The sequence below is a fragment of the Arachis stenosperma genome, chromosome 5 (assembly GCF_014773155.1).
Source record: "Arachis stenosperma cultivar V10309 chromosome 5, arast.V10309.gnm1.PFL2, whole genome shotgun sequence".
Taxonomy (NCBI): domain Eukaryota; kingdom Viridiplantae; phylum Streptophyta; class Magnoliopsida; order Fabales; family Fabaceae; genus Arachis; species Arachis stenosperma.
The window spans coordinates 120570357-120578784 of record NC_080381.1 but is presented as its reverse complement, the minus strand read 5'-3'; the positions used below and the strand labels follow the sequence as shown (position 1 = coordinate 120578784).

The following is an 8428-nucleotide window of genomic DNA, read 5'->3' as shown; positions in this document are numbered from 1 at the left end:
CGTTCGCGTCGCCTATCTGTACGGCCACTATGGCGAATTATATATCAAATCGAAGCCCCGGACGTTATCTTTTCAATGCAAGTGGAACCGCATCATTTAAACCTCTGTAGCTCAAGTTATGAACGTTTTAGTGTGAGAGGGTCAGGTTGACAGCTTTTCAGTTCCTTCAACTTCTTGTATTCCTTCCACTTTCGCATGCTTCATTTCGATCCTTTAAGCCATTCCTGCCCTGTAATTCCTGAATTCACTTAACACACATATCAATGCATCTAATGGTAATAAAGGATAATTAAATTTAATATTTCTAAAGTATAGGAAACATGTTTTCACATATATCATATCATGAGGAAGGAATTGTAAAACCATGCAAATAGTATGAATAAGTGTGCAAAGGCTTGATAAAAACCACTCAATTGAGCACAAGATAAATCATAAAGTAGTGGTTTATCAATGACCCTCAAATCATCGTCCTCAGCCTGGTGAGCAGACGATGAGTGCCCGGTACCGGTCACTTCCTCGAGAACGGGGGAATCACGCATCGCGCTGACTTGCTTATCCGACATGACGATGTCCGGAGGCGTGGGCGCCGCTTGTTCCCCTCGTTCCCAGAAGGAGCCACCGGCTGCTCCTCAGCTTTTTCCCCATCACTTTCCGCAAGGAAACTCTTGTACAGATTTTCAAGGCCGGTCACTTCGGCAGACATCCCACTACAACAACGAACAAACAAGCGAATCAATAGTCAGCAAACCAAAAGCAAAACAAGCAAGTACGCAAAAAATAACGCGACATTAAAGACTGGTGCGCGAAATTGTGAACTATACTTTTTCACAACTCTCATAATCCCTGGTAATGGCTCCAAAAACTTGGTGCGCTCAATACCATGGCATTACACAACTTCGCACAACTAACCAGCAAGTGCACTGGGTCGTCCAAGTAATAAACCTTACGTGAGTAAGGGTCGATCCCACGGAGATTGTTAGTAATGAAGCAAGCTATGGTCATCTTGTAAATCTTAGTCAGGCAAACTCAGATATATATGGTGATGAACGAAAATAACATAGAAGATAAAGATAGTGATACTTATGTATATCATTGGTGTATGAGCTTCAGACAAGTGTATGAAGATGCCTTCCCTTCCGTCTCTCTGCGTTCCTACAGCCTTCATCCAATCCTTTCTTACTCCTTTCCATGGCAAGCTCGTATAGGGTCTCACTGTTGTCAGCAGCTACCTCCCATCCGCGCAGTGAAAGCTAATGCACACACTCTGTCACAGTGCTGCCAATCACCGGTTTGGTTCCCTCCCCTACCGGAATAGAATAACTCTTTTGCGTCTGTCACTAACGCCCAGTAGGTTACAGGTTTGAAGCACGTCACAGTCATTCAATCATTGAATCCTACTCAGAATACCACAGACAAGGTTAGACCTTCCGGATTCTCTTGAATGCTGCCATCAGTTCTTGCCTATACCACGAAGACTCTGATCTCACGGAATGGCTGGCTCGTTTGTCAGGCGAGCACTCGGTTGTCAGGCGATCAACCATGCATCATGCAATCAGAAATCCAAGAGATATTCACTAAGCCTCGGATGCGTGTAGAACAAGAATGGTTGTCAGTCACCTTGTTCATGAGTGAGAATGGTGATGGGCGTCAATCATCACCTTCATCATGTTGAAGAACAAGTGATATCTTGGATAAAGAACAAGTGGAATTTGAATGGAAGAACAATAGTAATTGCATTAATACTCGAGGTACAGCAGAGCTCCACACCTTAATCTATGGTGTGTAGAAACTCCACCGTTGAAAATACATAAGAACAGGGTCTAGGCATGGCCGAATGGCCAGCCTCCCAAAGGTCTAAGATAGCATAAAACAAAGATAGCTACCAAAGTCTTCTCTCGATCTAAAATTGATCAAAAGATGCTCATACAATAGTAAAAGGTCCTACTTATAGAAAACTAGTACATAGATGAGTAAATGACATAAAAATCCACTTCCGGGCCCACTTGGTGTGTGCTTGGGCTGAGCAATGAAGAAATTTCGTGTAGAGACTCTCCTTGGAGTTAAACGCCAGCTTTAGTGCCAGTTTGGGCGTTTAACTCCCAATTAGGTGCCAGTTCCGGCGTTTAACGCTGGAATTTCTTGAGGTGACTTTGAACGCCGGTTTGGGTCATCAAATCTTGGGCAAAGTATGGACTATTATATATTGCTGGAAAGCCCAGGATGTCTACTTTCCAACGCCGTTGAGAGCGCGCCAATTGGGCTTCTGTAGCTCCAGAAAATCCGCTTCGAGTGCAGGGAGGTCAGAATCCAACAGCATCTGCAGTCCTTTTGAGTCTCAGAATCAGATTTTTGCTCAGGTCCCTCAATTTCAGCCAGAAAATACCTGAAATCACAGAAAAACACACAAACTCATAGTAAAGTCCAGAAAAGTGATTTTTAACTAAAAACTAATAAAAATATAATAAAAACTAACTAAAAGATACTAAAAACATACTAAAAACAATGCCAAAAAGTATACAAATTATTCGCTCATCACAACACCAAACTTAAATTGTTGCTTGTCCTCAAGCAACTGAAAATCAAATAAGATAAAAAAGAAGAGAATATGCAATGAACTCCAAAAACATCTATGAAGATCAGTGTTAATTAGATGAGCGGGGCTTTTAGCTCTTTGTCTCTGAATAGTTTTGGCATCTCACTCTATCCCTTGTAATCCAGAATGGTTGGCTTCTTTAGGAACTTAGAATCCAGATAGTGTTAATGATTCTCTTAGTAAAGTATGATGATTCTTGAACATAGCTATTTATTGAGTCTTGGCTGTGGCCCAAAGCACTCTGTCTTCCAGTATTACCACCGGATACATACATGCCACAGACACATAATTGGGTGAACCTTTTCAGATTGTGACTCAGCTTTGCTAAAGTCCCCAATTAGAGGTGTCCAGGGTTCTTAAGCACACTCTTATTTGCCTTGGATCACAACTCTTATTCTTTCTTTTTTTCTTTCTTTTTCGTTTTTTTTTTCGGCTTTTCTTTTTTTTTTTTAAAATGCTTTTTCTTGCTTCAAGAATCATTTTATTGATTTTTCAGATCCTTAGTAACATGTCTCCTTTTTCATCATTCTTTCAAGAGCCAACATTCATGAACCACAAATTCAAAAGACATATGCACTGTTCAAGCATACATTCAGAGAACAAAAGTGTTGCCACCACATCAAGATAATTAAACTGCTATAAAATTCAGAATTCATGCAATTCTTTCCTTTTCAATTAAGCACATTTTTATTAAAGAAAGGTGATGGATTCATAGGACATTCATAACTTTAAGGCATAGATACTAAAACACTAATGATCACAAGACACAAATATGGGTAACATAAGCAAACAAAAAATTCGAAAAACAGAAGAATAGAGAACAAGGAAATCAAGGAACGGGTCCACCTTAGTGATGGCGGTTCTTTCTTGCTCTTGAAGATCCTATGGAGTGCTTGAGCTCCTCAATGTCTCTTCCTTGTCTTTGTTGCTCCTCTCTCATGATTCTTTGATCTTCTCTAATTTCATGAAGGATGATGGAGTGTTCTTGATGCTCCACCCTCAGTTGTCCCATGTTGGAACTCAACTCTCCTAGGGAGGTGTTTAGTTGCTCCCAATAGTTTTGTGGAGGAAAATTCATCCCTTGAGGAATCTCAGGGATCTCATGATGAGTGAGGTCTCTTGTGTACTCCATCCTTTTCTTGGTGATGGGCTTGTCCTCATCAATGGGAATGTCTCCCTCTATGTCAACTCCAACTGAATAACAGAGGTGACAAATGAGATGAGGAAAGGCTAACCTTGCCAAGGTGGAGGTCTTGTCCGCCACCTTATAGAGTTCTTGGGCTATAACCTCATGAACCTCTATTTCTTCTCCAATCATGATACTATGGATCATGATGGCCCGGTCTATGGTAACTTCGGACCGGTTGCTAGTGGGGATGATTGAGCGTTGTATGAACTCTAACCATCCTCTAGCCACGGGCTTGAGGTCATGCCTTCTCAATTGGACCGGCTTTCCTCTTGAATCTTGCTTCCATTGTGCGCCCTCTTCACATATGACTGTGAGGACTTGGTCCAACCTTTGATCAAAGTTGACCCTTCTAGTGTAAGGATGCTCATCTCCTTGCATCATAGGCAAGTTGAACGCCACCCTCACACTCTCCGGACTAAAATCCAAGTATTTCCCCCGAACCATAGTGAGATAATTCTTTGGATTCGGGTTCACACTTTGGTCATGGTTCTTTGTGATCCATGCATTGGCATAGAACTCTTGAACCATCAAGATTCCGACTTGTTGAATGGGGTTGGTAAGAACTTCCCAACCTCTTCTTCGGATCTCATGGCGGATCTCCGGATATTCACCCTTTTTGAGTGAAAAGGGGACTTCGGGGATCACCTTCTTCAAGGCCACAACTTCATAGAAGTGGTCTTGATGCACCCTTGAGAGGAATCTATCCATCTCCCATGACTCGGAGGTGGAAGCTTTTGCCTTCCCTTTCCTCTTTCTAGAGGTTTCTCCGGCCTTGGATGCCATAAATGGTTATGGAAAAACGAAAAAGCAACGCTTTTACCACACCAAACTTAAAATGTTTGCTCGTCCTCGAGCAAAAGAAGAAAGAAGGGAGTAGAAGAAGAAGAAATGAGGAAGAGAGGAGGTGGTAGTGTGTTCGGCCAAGAAGGGTAAGAAAGGGTGTTTAGGTTGTGTGAAAATGAAGGGTTGAAGAAGGATATTTATAGGAAAGAGGGTGGTAAAGGTTCGGCCATTAGGGTGGGTTTGGGAGGGAAAGTGGTTTGAATTTGAAGGGTGAGGTTGGTGGGGTTTTATGAAGGATGGAGGTGAGTGGTGAAGAGAAAGATGGGATTTGATGGGTGAGGGGTTTTTGGGGAAGAGGTATTGAGGTGATTGGTGAATGGGGGAAGAAGAGAGAGAGTGATGGTAGGGTCCTGTGGGGTCCACAGATCCTGTAGTGTCAAGGAAAAGTCATCCCTGCACCAAAAGTTGCTCAAAATCACGTTTTGAGCCATTTCTGGCGTTAAACGCCGGGCTGGTGCCCATTCCTGGCGTTTAACGCCAGGTTCTTGCCCTTTACTGGCGTTTAACGCCAGTCTGGTGCCCCTTTCTGGCGTTAAACGCCCAGAATGGTGCCAGACTGGGCGTTAAACGCCCAACAGCAAGGCTTACTGGCGTTTGAACGCCAGCAGCATCTTCCTCCAGGGTGTGCTATTTTTCTTCCTGTTTTTCATTCTGTTTTTGCTTTTTTCATTATTTTTGTGACTTCTTATGATCATCAACCTACAAAAAAGATAAAATAACAAAAGAAAATAATTAATTATAAAACATTGGGTTGCCTCCCAACAAGCGCTTCTTTAATGTCATTAGCTTGACAGAGGACTCCCATGGAGCCTCAGAAACACTCAGAACCTTGTTGAAACCTCCCAACACCAAACTTAGAGTTTGAATGTGGGGTTTCAACACCAAACTTAGAGTTTGGTTGTGGCCTCCCAACACCAAACTTAGAGTTTGACTGTGGGGGCTCTGCTTGGCTCTGTTTTGAGAGAAACTCTTCATGCTTCCTCTCCATGATGACAGAGGGATATCCTTGGGCCTTAAACACCAAGGATTCTTCATTCACTTGAATGATCAACTCTCCTCTATCAACATCAATCACAGCCTTTGCTGTGGCTAGGAAGGGTCTGCCAAGGATGATAGATTCATCCATGCACTTCCCAGTCTCTAGGACTATGAAGTCAGTAGGGATGTAATGGTCTTCAATCTTCACCAAAACATTCTCTACAAGTCCATGAGCTTGTTTTCTTGAATTGTCTGCCATCTCCAATGAGATTCTTGCAGCTTGCACCTCAAGGATCCCTAATTTCTCCATTACAGAGAGGGGCATGAGGTTTACACTTGACCCTAGGTCACACAAGGCCTTCTTGAAGGTCATGGTACCTATGGTACAAGGTATAGAAAACTTCCCAGGATCCTGCCTCTTTTGGGGCAGTTTATGCCTAGACAAGTCATCCAGTTCTTTGGTGAGCAAGGGAGGTTCATCTTCCCAAGTCTCATTTCCAAATAACTTGTCATTTAGCTTCATGATTGCTCCAAGGTATTTAGCAACTTGCTCTTCAGTGACATACTCATCCTCTTCAGAGGAGGAATACTCATCAGAGCTCATGAATGGCAGAAGTAAGTCCAATGGAATCTCTATGGTCTCAATTTGAGCCTCAGATTCCCATTGTTCCTCATTGAGGAACTCAGAGGAGGTTGGTACACGCCCACTGAGGTCTTCCTCAGTGGCGTCCACCTCCTTTCTTTCCTCCCAGAATTCGGCCATGTTAATGGCCTTGCACTCTCCCTTTGGATTTTCTTCTGTATTACTTGGGAGAGTGCTAGGAGGGAGTTCAGTAACTTTCTTGCTCAGCTGACCCACTTGTCCTTCCAAATTTCTGATGGAGGACCTTGTTTCATTCATGAAACTTTGAGTGGTCTTTATTAGATCAGAGACCATTGTTGCTAAGTCAGAAGTACTCTGCTTAGAACTCTCTGTCTGTTGCTGAGAAGATGATGGAAAAGGCTTGTTGTTACCAGGCCTGTTTCTTCCACCATTATTGTTATTGAAACCTTGTTGAGGTCTCTCTTGATTCTTCCATGAGAAATTTGGGTGATTTCTCCATGAAGAATTGTAGGTGTTTCCATAGGGTTCTCCTAGGTAATTCACCTCTTCCATTGAAGGGTTCTCAGGATCATAAGCTTCTTCCTCAGATGAAGCATCCTTAGTACTGTTTGGTGCATTTTGCATTCCAGACAGACTTTGAGAAATCAAATTGACTTGTTGAGTCAATATCTTGTTCTGAGCCAATATGGCATTCAGAGTGTCAATCTCAAGAACTCCTTTCTTCTGACTAGTCCCATTGTTCACAGGATTCCTTTCAGAAGTGTACATGAATTGGTTATTTGCAACCATTTCAATCAGTTCCTGAGCTTCTGGAGGCGTCTTCTTCAGATGAAGAGATCCTCCTGCAGAGCTATCCAAGGACATCTTGGATAGTTCAGAGAGACCATCATAGAAAATACCTATGATGCTCCATTCAGAAAGCATGTCTGAAGGACATCTTCTGATTAATTGTTTGTATCTTTCCCAAGCTTCATAGAGGGATTCTCCATCCTTCTGTCTGAAGGTTTGGACTTCCACTCTAAGCTTACTCCATCTTTGTGGTGGAAAGAACTTTGCCAAGAAGGCGTTGACTAGCTTTTCCCAAGAGTCCAGGCTTTCCTTAGGTTGAGAATCCAACCATATTCTAGCTCTGTCTCTTACAGCAAAAGGGAATAGCATCAGTCTATAGACTTCAGGGTTAACCCCATTAGTCTTGACTGTGTCACAGATTTGCAAGAATTCAGCTAAAAACTGATGAGGATCTTCCATTGGAAGTCCATGGAACTTGCAATTCTGTTGCATTAGAGAAACTAATTGAGGCTTTAGCTCAAAGTTGTTTGCTCCAATGGCAGGGATAGAGATGCTTCTCTCATAGAAATCAGGAGTAGGTGCAGTAAAGTCACCCAGCACCTTCCTTGCATTGTTGGCATTGTTGTTGTTTTCGGCTGCCATGTCTTCTTCCTTGAAGAATTCGGTCAAGTTCTCTAAAGAGAGTTGTGCTTTGGCCTCTCTTAGCTTTCGCTTCAAGGTTCTCTCAGGTTCAGGGTCAGTTTCAACAAGAATGCCTTTGTCTCTGCTCCTGCTCATATGAAAGAGAAGAGAAAAAGAAAGTGTGGAATCCTCTATGTCACAGTATAGAGATTCCTTGAAATGTCAGAGGAAAAGAGAAATAGAAAGAAGAAGGAGAAGGAGAATTCGAACTTTAATTAGATAAGGTTCGAATTATGTATTTAGAAGGAGTAGTACTCCATAAATAGAAGGATGTGGGAAGGAGGGAAGAGAATTTTCGAGAATTCAATCAAAAGATTTTGAAAACATTTTGAAAATTTGATTGATAATTTTCGAAAATTCAAAGTGAGAAAGAAATCAAGTGATTTTTGAAAAAGAATTTGAAATTATAAATTAAAAAGATTTGATTGAAAATTTGAAAAAGATGTGATTAAAAAAATTGATTGAAAAGTTATGGTTTTAAAAAGATATGATTGAAAAGATATGATTTGAAAACAATTTTAAAAGATATGGTTTGAAAACAATTTGAAAAGATATGAATTGAAAATAATTTGAAAAGATTTGATTTTAAAAACTAATGACTTGCCTAACAAGAAAAGATATGATTCATAAAACCTTCCTTAATAGAAAAGGCAAAAAATGTTCAATCAAATCATTAATTGTTAGTAAGTATCTTTGAAAAAGGAAAGAAATTGATTTTGAAAACATTTTGATTGAAAAGATATGATTTGAA

The 8428-nt window shown here is 41.3% G+C and overlaps 1 non-coding gene across 1 annotated transcript; it reads left to right on the top strand.

The window, feature by feature from the left end:
- Positions 1-7125: 7125 nt before the first annotated feature.
- On the top strand, positions 7126-7233 carry LOC130984128 (small nucleolar RNA R71). The gene has a single exon (XR_009088081.1). It is a non-coding gene; the product is annotated as a small nucleolar RNA R71 (small nucleolar RNA).
- Positions 7234-8428: the final 1195 nt, after the last annotated feature.